This window comes from Columba livia, chromosome 3 (genome assembly GCF_036013475.1).
Source record: "Columba livia isolate bColLiv1 breed racing homer chromosome 3, bColLiv1.pat.W.v2, whole genome shotgun sequence".
NCBI classification, from domain to species: domain Eukaryota; kingdom Metazoa; phylum Chordata; class Aves; order Columbiformes; family Columbidae; genus Columba; species Columba livia.
The window spans coordinates 79,348,070-79,364,320 of record NC_088604.1 but is presented as its reverse complement, the minus strand read 5'-3'; positions in this window follow the sequence as shown (position 1 = coordinate 79,364,320).

Genomic DNA, 16,251 nt, shown 5'->3' with positions numbered 1-16,251 from the left:
AAAGATAGCTTGGTTATGGCTGGAACGCTGCCGTGTTTTGTTCTATTGATTATAGTAAGCTGATTACAAGAAGTGCTTGTTACCTGGAATAATCCCCAGGGAGGACCCTGCATGTCTGGTGAGCAGTAGAAAAAGATTCCTTTAGTGAAAGAATCCATGTAGTGGACATAAGTGAATTAACTAGTGAACTAACACACTATTCAGGGTATGCAGACACTGATACTGACAATGAGTACTTACTAAAATAGTGATTTCCATTATTAATGTCTCACCCTGAGGAGTTCAAAACTACTATTTTGTTGAAAAAGACAATTATTATAATTGTGCTTATTATTATAAATACAGCATACATAAGTTGGGATAGTTCTTTAAAAAGATCTCCAAGTGAAGCCCGTCTTTCCTTTAAAAAACCACACTGAACAGTTAATGCTATGTTCCAAAATCCATGTCTAGGTACTGAAACATAAGCAGTTTGATTTTAAAGGTGCTAAGCAAACTGAGCTCCCATTGACTGGAAAGTGATCTGTGGATTCTCAGTGCTTCTGTAAATCAGGTCATTTCTATTAAGGTGTCTAGATATGATTTTAAGACCTTTACCAGGAGCAGTCAGCTTGGATAAACAGCTCACAAAAGCAGGGTGATACATAGCACCAAGTGGCTGTGTCAATTTGACTATATATAGAAATACACAGAACACACGGTGAATGTTGGGAAAGACGAGAGGGGATGAAGAAACGGCCAAGCACTAAAAATCATGCACATGTACAGAGGCATGCCATAGCTTGGTCAGAAAGATAATTTTATAGCTTCAACAGAAACTTGGACTTAGTTTTAAATTAGCACCTGCTCCTAGATCCTGTGTTATTTCCTGGGGGAAAAAAAAAAAAATAAAAGTAAAACTGATCAATACCAGTGTAGAACATGGAAAACTGAGCAGTTGCCAAAGCAAGTTTGTCAGAGAAGCTGTCTGTACTCAGGCCATCAAGCTCATTAGGCAAAGACGGGGAGGTTCAAGGGCCTGGACAGGAGTTTAGACAGTATGCACAACAAATAGGACAGATACAACAAAATATACTTCAATACCTACTACAGAAGGCTCCATCTCCCAGATCAGGAAAACGCCTCCCCTGGATTGTTGCATACTTCTTTCTAGCAGACAAGGAAAACTTCTTCATAGCCTTTCCCAGGTTCCACTGCTTTCCACATCCCTCACTCTCCACAACCCTGCTGCACACATGCACTATCTAGAGGCCAGAGTACAGTGATAACAAATTCAGTGGGTTCCACACCACCTTTCTGCTCTCAGCACAAACCTTCCAATTCTGCTTGTGGCTAACATTAACCCATGGTGGCCATAAGCACTCTATTGCTTTTTATCAGTGACCTATAACAACTCATCACAGCTTGTGCTATAAGACTTTAACCTGCTAAATGAGGGTAAAGGCTTCCATGGCATGCCAGCAGCAAAACCACCAGGATTTCAAGACTGCCACATGCCTGAAGTATACTATAAAATGTACAGAGAAGCAGCAATCCATTTCCACTCAACACACTGCTGGCTTCCCTTGGTGCCCCTGTGGATGTGGTTACCAACTCGCGCTTTGTGGGCAGCATGTTGTAAACAAAGCAAGCTGCTGCTCCCTTGGTTAGGTGTTGCCAATGGACAGCAAAGAACAGTGGTCCCACAGTCTGCATTGCAGACGTGTCTCCAGGCCAGTAGGTGAGCAAAGTTTGGTTGGGAAACTGTACTGCAGCATCACAAGAAACTTCTTAACAGATCAAACTTCCCGTGCACTCTCCAATGCCTAAGAAGTTCAGCCACTGCTTAGTTTTCAGCACACTCCTGCTGCCATCCAGGGACATTGGGCAATTCCAGAAGTTCTGTGTTTTCTTTCTAAGGGTCATTGTCCAAAGGAATAAACTTGAGTGGAGCTCCATGGTTCCAAAATTTGCTTAGCTAGCCTGTCCCGCTGATATTTGACTTGAAATGCACAAAAGTAGATAACATAAAGTATCTGGATTCTGAAAGTTGAACTGCTGCCCTGCTCCTAAGGAGGGAGGTCTAGAGTTCTCATCTTTCATGTCACTTGCAGTTAATGAATTTGCTGGCAAGACTGTTAGTGAATCACTTTGTACTAAAGCACTCTGCACCTAATGATTCTCTCTATCTAGTGCGTAGTTCAAAAAGTCTTTTAGAAAGGGTTTTGCAGAAAGGAGCACTTCTAGAAGTGAAGAAAATAAAGTAATTTGATATTTTGTTAGATACTGAACCAGCTTCATCTTTGATTTTATGCTGTGGCAGTCCAGAGAGCTTGTTTACAGTTACACTGCCAGCTGTTTCATTCTTTTGAGACTTCATGATTTCTTGGATCATGTTTCTCAGCAACACCTGGCTCTGATGGTTTAAACCTAGACTACTGAGAAAAGTATCATAGCTGGACCTTAAACTCCGTCCTTCTTCAGAAGCTGCTATTCCCTAAAGTTATATGAAAAACTGTGAGAGGCTGTTCCATCCAGTTCCACCCCAACTAAGACATACCAGGAGAGGTTGTCAGATAGGCAGGCCTCTTGTCAAACCAAAGAAAATGGTACTCTGGTTCAACCTTTTTTTTTTTATTCTGCACTCTGTAAGGCACATGATTACGAAACTCAATAACATTTTGAAGGAAACAATTATTGCTATTTCTACTCAAAAAACAAGTGGGACAGAAGCCTGCTATTAAACAAGATCGTCAACTAGCTGGTGGAGAGTGGGAGTATTGAGGCTCTTTAAATTAGACAAGAAGCAGAGATACTGTGGAATTCACGATTATGTAATTCACTTGAATTTGTCACAACACTTACACCTCCTCTTTCTTCATTTTGTGTCCCACAGAAGTACCAGCTCACGTCCTTACAGTCCAATCATTTCAATTCAAATTATTTTCTGAAAGGCAAATTCCTCTGAAGCCTTCAGTAATGTGGCTATTAGAACAGAGAAATGTAACTGTGTGGTGTAAGCATACATCTTCTATGTTCAATACTCAGACCAGTGCAATTTGGTGCATTACATAACCAGATGTCAGGTTTCCTGATGAGAGACGGTGGCCAGGATGCTGCAAAGAATGGACGTTCCCTTGGAACAGGTTCAAGAATCTGATTTAACTACAGGGCAGGCACCTAAACTAGTGCCCGTTCAACATGATGGATGTATTAGTCACCAAATCCTAAACCGGTAATTTCTCATTTGTCTTTGGATTCTGAAAACCTTATATTGGAAGCCTTTAGAATGCTACTGCATTGCAGAGCATGAATACTTAGCCTTGCAAAATACTGCTGATGGGATACTTCCGTCCTTTGCTCAATGTGGGCTCATCTCCAAGTCACAGACTACGTCACCATCTTCGGGATCCAGCGTCTCTGCACCATTCAACATTTAGCAGCTCTGACAAAACCCAAACAGAGGGCTGGGAACCAGTTTTCTCAGGGGAAAAAATATCCTTTCATTGTTGGGCTTTCTCTGTGCCTGGGCATGTTAGATTTCACTATTAATCCTGACACAGACCTCATACTCAAAACATGTCTAAATAAAGCCCTTACAATAAATCAGGATTTATTATTCTAATCTCATTTAGGTCATAGAGTGGCGTACAACAGTACAAATGTAGGGCCTTAACCCATAATCCTTAAGGCAGCCAAAGCTTCCATTGGCTTCAAATAAAGTAATATGTATTCACGAAGGGCACTAACTCACCAACACAAACTAATCAGAATAATGCAAATAGCTTTAAAGGAAAAAACCTGTGGTTTCGTAATTTCAGCCAATACTCGACCAGAATAAAGTTTTCTAGAAGAATTACATGTTACTAAATAAACAGAAGGTGGAAAGAGACCAATTCCATGAAATAGATGCATCAGAATATTGGTGTCTTTGTTTCATTTTGGAGTTTTGTTTCTATTACGGTGGTTATACACTGATTTCAGGCTCTTTTGCAGGCTTTCTCGTTGCACAACATGCAACAGAAGCAGACTCAAGCTTGGAGATGCAGTCTGCATTCTGGACTGGTAAGAAAGTCTTGAAAACCCTGAAATGTCTGTCCATGCTGCACATTCCTTGGGGTTTAAAACAAGACTCAGCAATCTACAGATCTAAGATTAAAAAGCACTGGAAAGGATTTGTTGCTTTTCACTGTTTAAATCATTCTTTGCTGCCTTCAGTTTCCCAGATGCCTCCATAACCCAGAAGGATACTTCAAATCCATGTTAGCTCAAGTAGAATATTCTCGCCTTTGCTCGCCTTCTCTGCTTTCTTTGATTTAAGGCTCACCCCCTCTTTGCAACCCTCCCCGCCCTACAGTGGAAAAACCCCTGAAAGAGGAACTAAGGCAGTTAGGTATTTCCCTTCAGTGGGGATTCCCTTAGATATACCAGTCAGCTGGGCATGAGCTGACTGGAAAAGGGAGGTGGACTAGCTATGGCCTGACGATAGAGGGAGGTGGATTTGAGTGCTAAAGATCACTTGGCCCAGTGTCTGAGGTTTCATATAACCTATGACACATCCTGGCAGGGAATGTGTCCTCTGTTCACAAAAAACTTGATGACAGAAGAATAAAAGCCCATTTAAAGAGGGATGAAATTAGCCACATCTAGTAAAAGGAGTTACTTAATCTTCTTCCCTGGGCTTCTGATACTTTGACAATATGAAGCATCTGGCTCACAGCTAATAAAGCTCCACATGTTAGAAATCATCTGCTTCGGCCCTGATTATCTCCTCATTCAAGCAGCTGAGAATCCAGCTGCAGAAGCAAGAAGTCCTGAATCTTGCTGAATCCTTCTCAGGTTAATGCCTGAGTGGTTTTTAACTCCAGTATCCTAAGTCTGCTCTAGTTGGTGCTGACATCCATACTCACTCAGAGGATTGTGCGATGGCAAGAAATGGACTCACAGACAGCCTGAGCAGCTTGATGTTTCCTCGCTTTCCAAAACCGCATTTGGCAAGCCTGCCCTCTGAATGTCTGCTGCAGAAACTTTTTGTCTGTACGACTGTCCTTGGAGTAGCGATGAAGACGCTTTTGTTTGTGATGGCCCTACAGTACTTCAGCATGGCTTTTCTAGGCTATAAAAACATGGTGGAAAGGAGCACCCACTGTGGTTAGAAGCCAAAGATTGTGTCTGGGATTGCAAGGTGATGTAGCTGTGCAAAGGAGCAGCAAATTCCAGAGCCATGTGTCATATCTATGGCTCAGGGATGAATTCCCACAGGATGAAGTTTCTTTGATCACTAGTGGATCTGTACTCAAGACATCTGCAAAGACTTCAGAGACAAATGTAACTCCTGGGCTAAAAATCAAATAGTAAACAAACCTTTTCAGTAAATTTGCTTTCGACATTTGCCCTTCCTTGCCCTACACGTGTGTATCATGTGCACGCTGTATCCTGTGTCTGGATGTGCATACTTGTGCTGTTATTTTCCTGCTGCCGTAAGGCTTGTACAAGCCCTTAGCCCACACCCGAGGGTGAGGCGCTGGTGTCGCTCCTCCAGGTTCAAGCAGAGGCAGATGACAGAGCCGGCACCTTCCCTGGCGGGGCAGATGGGGGTCACCGCCAGCCCCCCGGCCCCAGCTGCCTCCTCCCCTGCTCCGAGGTGCCTCTCCGTCAGCAAGGAGACGAAGACAGTCCCGGACCCCCGCCTCGGGTTACCGGCCCTCTGTCCCCGTGCACCAGCAGCAAGGGACAGGGCAGGCTCGCCCCAGCCGCCCCGCTCCAGCAGCACCCGCGACCGCGCACCCGTCTCGCCCTGGGGCACAGGGCCACGGCGGGGAGGTGGAGGCACGGAGGCAGCCCCCCGGCCCTGAGGAGAACGGGAGGGCGTGACAGGACGCGGCGAGCCGGAGACAAGCAGGCTCTGCGCGGCCCTTCCCCTCGGACACCGCGGGCAGCAGCTCAGCCCCGCCCGGCTCGCTCGCCTCACGCCAGCCCGGCCGCGCTGCGGCTGCCCCGCCCGGCGCCGTCTCTCCGGCACCATCGCGCCCCCTAGTGGCGCCGCACCGTGTGCGCAGCGCCGGCCGGGACCGGCTGGAACCGGCCGCAGGTGGCGGGGCGCGGGGGGCTTGCTGAGTGCAAATACAGCAGCCTCGTGTGCTGAAGTCTGGGAACAGTTCTGTGCAAAGCAAATAAGAAATGAAAAGTTTTTACCAGCTGCCAGTTGATGGGTTTAAATTCTGTTTGTTGTGTTGCTTTTTGTTTTTTCTTTCAGTTGTTTAACTTTTGTTATTTTTAGGGCCCTCAGGGCTCGCATAACAGCTTCCACTTTCAAACTTAAGTGCAGAAGCAGGGCTGGGCTGGGGCAGGAGGCAGGGCCGGCTCTGCCAGGCCCGGCACGTCCCCTTGGGGTGCAGGGTCAGTTCCTTCAGCAGGTGCCACGTCTCCAACCCCGGAGGGTACGAGGGACCTAACCCCTGAATTTTATTACTTGTTAAGGCTGCCACATGTATATACAGCATTCAGTTACACAGGGGCCTAGGCAAGCAGTTGACTCCTTTCTGCTGATCACCTGAGAAAGACACACTGAGGAAAGGCTGCAGCTGGTCTCTTCCCCCTCCAGCTCTGTGTCCTGAAGGCATCTGCTTCTCTGTAATGCCTGTCTGTGAAAATGCCTGTTCTCTTCATAAAACTCCCCTCGAAGAGGAGCAGAAGAAGTTACAAAAGTTCGTGTCCTTTGCCCAGGTGGTTTCCTGTCCCGACCGGCAGCTTTTTGGGTTTACCACTGTTGCAAAGCAGTCACCAGCATTGTCCTGCTCTTTGTTCCAATTGCTTCTGCAGGGTTTTGCTTATCTGTGAACTGTGGCTCAGTGGCAGGAACCAATTGAGCTTTATCTCCTTCTCCTTAACATCATTAAAATACGCTTACGTGAAAAATAAAGTTAATAGTAGCTGGCTTAACAAAATGTTGGTTTTACTGGGGGGAAAGCGCCAAGAATATATTGTATGTGGAAGAATATATGTAAGTGGAACTGCTTTTGCTTCTAACATGGTAAAATAAAATATAATAATTTCATGAATTTAATAATAATGCCAACTATTTATGTTCTTTTATACCATGAGAAAACATTAAATGCGTTAGAGTTGAAATGGCCCAGATGAATAAATTGCCCTATTGGGTGAAGTGGAGCAGAGAACTGTAGAAGTATGAAGAAAAGAGGAAAGGAGAACGTTTGAAGAAACAGAGCTGCAGATGTTATTACAGGAACTGCATTAAAGAGAAACTGCTTGGAGACAGTAAGTACTATGCAGATCTCTTAACCTTTGGGGGATTTTTGTAAAATTCTCACGAGCAAGCTCTTTCATTAGATTGTCATGTGGATAGCAAAAACTTTCTCATTTATTTTCATAAACCTCTGTCTATGTAAGTTTATTATATGAAATAAGCATAATAATATGTGATATACATTTATAATAAATCATAATTATAAAAGAACAATTGCGTAGCTGTATCAATATGATACATTGATATATTATTAAATGTAAATACAATTTAAGTTATACATACATAATAAATTATAATGTACAATTACTAAGTAATAAGATATTTACTATTTAACTATTAGAAAATAGTGGAATTAAGGTTATCAGTGCAAGTTTTATTTGAACCCCTTTGCAAGTGCTTTTTGGTTTTACCTTTAGTGATTGTTTTTCTTGCAGGACCTTTGCTTCATTTGGAGGCCAAAGTGGTAGTACCGCAAGTGTTCTAGGAGGAACCAGAGTTGTTAGGAAGTGGTATGGTTGTTTGTAGGGTGTAAGATATACGCAGATTCAGGTTTGGTAAAATAAGGGCTTGTGTAAGGGCATATCAGGTCTTTGTTGCTACAGGATGAGGAGAGCTGAGGAGCTTTGCAGAGAGAAGTTAGAAACTGTCCGGTGCTCCATGCTGTGAAAGAAAAAGATAGGATAACAGCTGGGATGGAGAGCAGGGAGTGGGTATTTATCCTGGACGTACTTCTGTCACCTCCAGCTGTGCTGGCTGTAGTTTATTTTGGAGCAGAACGCATAATAATATGATGGCAGATTTCCAATCCTTTTATAGAACAGACAACATTGCAGAAAAAGGACTTCAATCATTTTTGATATTAAAATGTTTTAAGAGGTGTGTTCCTGTGTGCAGCTGTATTTGCTTTGCCTTAACTATGCCATTGCAGAGAATGTTTCACCAGAAACTGTTGGGTTTTGTTTTATTTTTCACATTTTGTTGGCACAGATTTTTTTAAAAGTAATTAATTTCTACATCTCAGCTGAGCAAAGGTGGTATAACCACTTAATTAATGAGTAGTGAAAACGTACAGAATTTCAAACTACCTTAAGGAAACAAACTGAGCAGCTGAATTAGAGTATGATTAATCAGTATGAAATGTTTTGAGATATGTGTAACCTAATTAATCGGTTTAAATGTGAGAGATGTACTAAAGAGACCTCAGTCAGTGGTATCAATGACAAAGCTGAAATCAAAAGTGTTTTTAACTAATTGACAGTGCTTGTTGGGATTGTTATATGTTGTGACTGCTTGTCCCTATGTTTTGGTGGGTTTTTTTTTTAGAATACAAATTGGAGGGAATGGTACCCTTATGAGGCCTGCAGCACTAGGCCATTTATTGCACCTTTCTAAAAGTGTGTCCTGTGTTCAAAGACATGGCAAATGAATATAAAGATACACGGATATGAAGAAGAAAGAATTTGCAGGATCGTATCTCCAAAGGTAGGACATGCAAGTTTGTCTGTATCTTCAGACGTCTTTGGTTATAATTTAGTTAGGATCTTATCAAATCTGTTCTAGTAGCCTACCTCTTTTATTGTGTTTACGTCTATCAGTAAGTTTTAATTAAGAGAAGCAAAACAATCATTTCAGAGAAGGCTTGCAATAAAAAGACAGTATGATCTGGTATTCAAATGTCAGTTGCGGGTCGATCAGTTTCCTCTCTAGAGCTCTACAAAAAACAGTTGCACAAGGAAAATTCTGTTTTCCAAATGTTTTCATTAGGACACACTAAGTGTAAATTATTGATATTTGTTCAGTTTGCAGGACTTTGTAAAGTCATTTTTATTAAAAAAAGATCATGACAACGTGAAGCTAGTTATTTGCACGATAGATCCTGTTTAGAAAAGCCTTATAGTGGTATATCTAAAAGCGAGTAACAGTGGCATATAAAAAATTAATTTAATGATAGAAGAAATGAAGTGTATTAGGGAAAAAAATATTTTCATTAAAAAGTAAATCAACTACCTCTCCAGTGCTTTCTAGTGAAAACACGGTGACTGACAGACACAGAGACCATGCATGGAACATTCTCAGCCTTTTTAAATTCTTTGTAAAATACAGAGATTAATGAAGAGAAGATACAACTGTGTCTGTCACATTTTGTGATAGCTAACCCAAAGCACTTAAAAATCCTGAAGACTTGGCAGTAACAAATCCCATCCTTTCAGGGAACTGGGGCTGTTTAGCCTGGAGAAAAGAAGGCTGTGGGGAGCACTGTCTGCAACTACCTGAAAGGAGGTTGTAGGATGGAGGGTGTTGGTCTCTTTTCCCAAGTAACAAGTGATAGAACAAGAGGAAATGGCCTCAAGTAGCACCAAGGGAGGTTTAGATTGCATATTAGGAAAAAATTCTTCACAGAAGGGGTTGTCAGGCATTGGAACAGGCTGCCCAGGGAAGTGGTGGAGTCACCATCCCTGGTGGTATTTAAAACACATGTAGATGTGGTGCTTAGGGACAGGGTTAAATGGTGAACTTGGCAGTGTTAAGTTTATGGTTGGACCTGATGATCTTAAAGGTTGTTTCCAACCTAAACGATTCTATGAGTCTGTATAGACTTAACAGTCTGACTGTGTTAGCTTTCATTGTACATTTTTTGCTTTTATTAGCTTCAACCACATTGTTCGTATTTTTTTACATTTAGTCAATTATATAAGGATTTTTTTTTTTAATAGCATTGGTAATACAAAATCTGGGCATTAAAAAATTTATTTAAGAACCTACATGCTGCCATATTGTTAGAAAAACGCTTTGGCATCACCAGAACTGGAATAGATAAAATTACTAAGAGTGCCACCACTTGTCTTGTTGGACAGACACAGCTAATGTTGATTTTATCCCCCAGCTCGGGGCCTTATTTCTGTCTGGGAAATATGATTGCTTTCTTAATTGAATTCACTGAATAGATTTATTTCATTCAAGTTTGTGTCATAAACTGGCTGAAGATCTAGTCCAATATAAATTCTTATACATTGTCGGGGTATTCAGGAATTTGTGGTAAGAATTAATCTATTCACTGTATATGTATTCTGTGTCTATCCACTCACTTGACTTTGGAGAGCATATTTCAAATGCAGTCTACCATTTATATTCCACGTAAATATCCAAATTCCATCTAGTTACAGTAAGCAAATATAATGGCTATAAATGACCTTTCCCAGTTTCGGTCTAGGTATTCTTGGTTATGTAATTGGTAAGAATAATCAGAATCCAATATACATATCAGCCAGCTCTTGCAGTCACTACTACTCTGCAGGAGTAACCACTAAAATAATAATAAACTGTATTAACTTACATGAAAGCACATATGCTAAAAGGAGAGAAAATTACCTGCCCTAATAAACATGTAATCAGATCATGAATTGTTTTAGGTAGACCATTATTTTCAGAACCTTTGTGGTTTTGTTATTTGATACCTCAATATAGCTAAAGTTTTTCTATAACTACACAAAATAAAGATTTTTAGATCAATAATTTACAGGTGATCTTCAAAGAAGAAAGAAGTTAAAATATGCTGTATGTGCTTAATCACAGAGAGTCATGATTCACTTCCTCTAGATCAAATGAAAGAGATTTTTTGCGAGCTCTCATGCATGCAGAGACGCTGTCTTCCTCATGCACATTCCTCAATTTTGTTTGAATTTTGTGCATATCCAATGTCCAGAAGCCTTGGAGGAAAAAATATGATTATGATAATAATACCCAATTTAACTCTTCATTGCAAGCTCCCAAATAAGGTGAGTACCATAACTAAAGTGCTAATTAAGATAAGTCTGTTGGGGAAATAAATATTTTTGTGGATGGTAACATAATTCATTAATCTTGTTATTAACACTAAAATTAAGTGCTTTTCCTATGCATAAGCTTTATAGTCACCACCCCTGCTTCTAAGATATGTATGTGTGTAGTGGCTGGAGGCAGCTGGAGGCCACTTACAGAGAACATGACCTATTAGCATGTTTAGTAAAAACGTGTATTTCTCCAGATTTAACATAACAGATCCAGCAGCAGCTCCAATCACCCACTGTACTGCAGGTGCTTCATGGCAGGGGCCAGCGGAGGGCGCTGTTGATACTTTTCTGTACCAGGGCAGTTTGGGGGAAAAACTCAAAAGTAACGTTGTGCTGGGAGAAGCACAGTGGGGCAGCCTGGGGTCCTGCAGTTCCCTTCCCAGCATGGCCTGTGCAAACCCATACTGGTTGACAGTGAGCACCATGTCTTGTCTGAAGGACAGGGTGTGTTAGCTGCAGTGTGATGGGGAGAGGCGGGGGAGCAGGAAGGGAACAGCTTTCTTGGAGAAGGGGTCTGCAACAGAGTGCTGCAAAAAGCCATGTGGTAGGAGTCAGTTGTGTGTCTCACGTTCAACGTCTAATGCGGGGCAAGGGCTTCTCGTCAGTCACTGGGCCCAGTCTGTCATGCCAGGAGTTTGTCTGAGCTCTATTTTGAAACACCTCTGTGGAGCTCCACAACAGGGATTTACCTCCTTTAGCATAGGCTTTGGCTGCATAGGTCCATCCTTTGTGTTGAGCTTTTGCTTCCCTTGTGATATTTTAGCTTCTTGGCTGTTATCAGGCAATCCTGATGGCAACTGTGAACACACACACACACACACACACACACACACACACAAAACCTTTTAGAGGTTGTGAGGTATTGCAGTATTAGAAGTATCACATACTGTAGCCCATGTGTGTTGAACAGCATACGCTTGGATCTTTACTGATTGGCTTCACAGGTATGGGACCTCTGACAGGGAAAAAACTGCTGGAGCTCTCAGCTTCTGCTTCATTCTATCTGCAGTTTGCCAGATATATTGAAAGGAAAGCCTGCAATGCCAAGAAGTCTTTAACACTCACCGAATAGAGTCTGAAGACCAAAATAAGCTGTTAGACATAGGAAGCAGGAGTCAATCTCAACAATCTCAACAAGAAATAACTTCTAAATACACAGTTTAATCCTCTTTGTGCCTCCCATGTGCTGCTCTGTCTCTTTGACACTAACGTCACTCAGTTTTTGCTTTCTGGACCAGTGCCTTTCTTGTGCCTAGCGAGTCAGGCGTGCCTATTCCTTTCCTTTCCTTTTTCTAAGTGTCCTTTATTACTGAGTGGCAGCATTCCTCCTTTATTCAAACACAGCGGGCACTCTTTTAGAGAATTCACTCAGCTGAATATTACTGAAGATGAGAGAGGTCTTCTGTCAAATAAGAGATCCATTTTTTTTTTAATGCAGTGTGCACAGGCCAGCAGGATCAGGAGACCTTGAGTTTGATATGGCAGGGCTGGGAATGTACACATGGTTAGGCAGTAGTCTACCTCTTGTTTCTTTCCTGCAGGATTGGATAGCCTAAGTTGTTCTCTTCTGGTTACCATTCCTGTGTGATCAGCCCCCTTAAAGTGAATGGGACAATTCTGCACAAATCCTGGCAATGTCAGGGCTTCTATTTGTATCCTCTGACTTACAAGACTCAGGTTCTCTTTCTCTTTCCCACCATCCTTCTCTTATATGACTCCTTTTTGAAATCCAGTTTTTCCCCTCCCTGTTTTATTCCTTCTCAATTGAAAAAAAAGACATCCTCAAAGCAAGTAGCGAGTTTACTGAGGCCATGGAAGTCCAGCAGTCTTCCTTTCTCAGTTCTGGGCCTGGCTCTGCCACAGCCAGGAGCAGCTGAAAGCAGCTGCTTCAGATGCTGGGACAGTAACCAAGTTGTTACTCTGCTGAAGCAACACATGCAGCAAATGTTTATATCTGGTATCAAGAGGGATAAAGCATGTTCGGTAAAGATGGGCTCTTTGGAGATGACAAAAATTTTGCCCTTAGGCAAGGCTGAGCAATTTTGGGGGGGGGGGGTTTCTGTTTATGTCAGTCTGGAAAGCCTGAGAAAACTATGGAGCACTGTAGGGAATGTTCAGAAATCATAGAAACTAGAAAAAGTTAGCAGAGTTAGTGGCAGTGAAATAATAATAATGTACTTAGAAGTACTTCTGTACATATAATATGTATATTCCTAAATAGGAAATCGAAGGTTGCAAATGCTTAGGCAGAAATATTCCCAAGATTTGGAGAACAGTTATGTGCATGGAACATGCAGGACCTGCTGATGAATATGTGGAAATGAGCATTGGCAAACAAGAAAATTAAGTCTTGGTCATAGTTTGCCATGTAAAATGGATGTGGTGCTGTGGAAAATTTAAAGGTAAGGTGTTAATTCAGGCAAGAATCATTCCAAGCCCAAGTTCCTCTCTAATTCTCTTATCTTTGTGCTTTGCTGTCTTTGGATAGAGCATTATTTGAAGAAATACTGCACTGTCAGGGGTGATTTGCTGCTGCCGTTGTGTTAAATCGGTCTGTTTATTTTACTTTACTCTGAAGCATACATCCTGTTTTCAAAGTGATGGCACAGTTTATGGAGATCAGAAACAGCTTGCAGATATTTAAGACCAACCTTTTAATTCTTCCAGAGTGGAAATTGTTGCTTACTGAATTATAATTTGTCAGTCATATGCCCCTTCCCCCAGTAAGGCTCAATTTGGCAGCCAGCAACAGAATTCTTTGTTACATATTCACCTCAAAAAACTGACTCTTAATTTTTCCTTGTGATTTTTTTTTTTTAATTTGTTTCTGCCATGTGGTAGCCCCCTGAATATTTGAAGTTTGTGAGGCTTGTGAGCATTAAGGATAACTACACAGCTTCACACTTTGGATCCCAACAGAGACGGTTTTTACTTGAGAATGGCATTTGTCTTGGAAAGAAACATGATCTGCTCCATTTCACAAAGCTGCCTCTGGTTGTCAGGAAATCTCCACCGAGTTTCCTGTGTGTCTTCTGATTTGCCAGGTAGACAAGCTGCATTTCTTTGGTGCCTTAATAAGCTGCAGAAAATAATTACATTGCGGATGAGACAAAGTTCTCTGCTGAGTACTTAAATAACTGAAGTGTATTTACTAACATGGAAGAAGCAGAGGGCAGTATATTTCCCTCAAGAAGAACACAGTGCTCTCTTTGTTCAATTGCTGTGTCTCATTCTTCAGAAGTTACATCCCCTCGTCAGATGATAAAAATGTAAATATCAGTACATCCACAAAAATAAATCATTTTGTTAAAACTTAGTTCCAGTGTAATACAAATTTTCCCCCATTGTTTGTTTTCAATGGTTGCATCTCCAAATATTTTTAGACTATATAAGCTGTGTACACATGGTGAATAGGGCTCTTAAATGGCAATTGGATATTGTATTTAATGGCTCTAAAGATGGGTGGGATTGCTGGATTGAATAATTGTTTTAAGGGACAAATGCATTAAGTACATAAAATGCATAAATTAGAATGATTATATTTCAAGAAAAAAATAGACAAAGAACAGATTTATATGGTCTTATTTTGGATAATACTTTTTCTTTCTTAAGTAATTTCCTTAAGTTTAGTGGCCTTACTTGTAAATAAGAATAACCCATGCTGGCGGAACTCTGCTTTGAAAGATCTGTGCAGCTGGAAAACATTCAAATGTTTTTCATGCAGGAAGTTCGAGCAAATCATAAAAGATTTGCAATTAAAGGAAAACAGGAATTTCTCTGAGAAAGAACTCAAGGAATGGGAACTAGTCAATGAGCCATAAAGTGGGTCAGCCCTAAGATCTCAAAAGGTTAATAAAAAGCCTCTTCTGGAAAAGGACAAGGAAGGAAACTGGGAAGAACGTAACTGGTACAGAGGTAGAGGCCCTTGCAGGGAAAGATAATGGAGGATGATGTTAATGGTGGGTTCAGCTGTCTCTCTCCCTTGAAAAACTTATAAATATGCCTCTGACTGCAGATACACAGATACATCTGTATGACTAAATGAGAGAAGGCCAGGGATCTCTTGCATGTGCTGGAATCCGGGATATCCAAACCATTCCAGCGTTTGCTGATTTCCTGCCTGCTCCGAATGGCTGTTTCCAAGACAAAGCACAGGAGTGGTCTGGGGACAGTTTGCTCCAAGGACCACGCTCAAAAGGCCGCCACAAGCCAGGCCCAGACTTCGCTCTTGGCCCTGTCTAATCATCCAAAGCCAGCACAAAGGCTTTGCGACTTCACATACCTGCACATACCCTCTTGTCGCAGGCTGTGGCATGTCCATGTACCCGTAGTCTTGTGCTGTAACTAAACCACTGCTGCACTGCACAGCTGGTCACTTTATTTCAGACACTGTGAACTGGGGGGTGGGGGAGGTGGGGGAAGAAAAGTAAGTTCATGTCCTAGTAGTAACCCACACAGCAGGGATTGTGGGCTAAATACTATGTAGTGTGGACACAGCCAGAGAGATCTAGGGGTCAGCGGTTTTAGGGGTTAGCAGTTTGGACATAATCCAATCCTTGTTGCTTGGCCTTAAGGATCACACCCTGTCCCACTTTAATTGGGAGTGTAGACTACACAGAGTTTTTTCTCAGCAGCTTCTTGTAGAGAAAAAAGAGTTCCTGCCTTTCTTGCTCCTACCCTGTCACTTCTCCAATGGATGTTATTGCATCAATCCTAGTGTTTGCAAATAATGCCTTTTTTTCCCAGGGGCAACATGATTGTTTCTGTGCTGAGTTACTTTAGTGCAGCTCCTCGTGTTTTATTGTTGCTCTGTGACAAAAACTGCAGTGTTGCATCCTAGGCTACAACACTGAACTGTGTTTGGGAAGAAATGAGTGTGTCACTGTTTATATTAGTCTGGAAATTCCAAGTGAAGTGAACAGTAGTATAAGTCCTTGGGTCAGGAAGAATAAATAGCTGTAATTCATGGAATTACTCCTGGTTTTTTGGATCTGGACTGTTTCAGGCCAGTGGAAAGTTCACAGTCTTTACAGTTTTTAAAAAGAGGACAGAAAAATCTTTCAGCATTATAGATGCATGGTGTGTTACGGCCAACTATATGCATTATGTCCAAGTAATTTTAAACATAACTTGTCTCCAAGCTTAGAGCTTCAGATTAAAAATGTACAGTAGGTT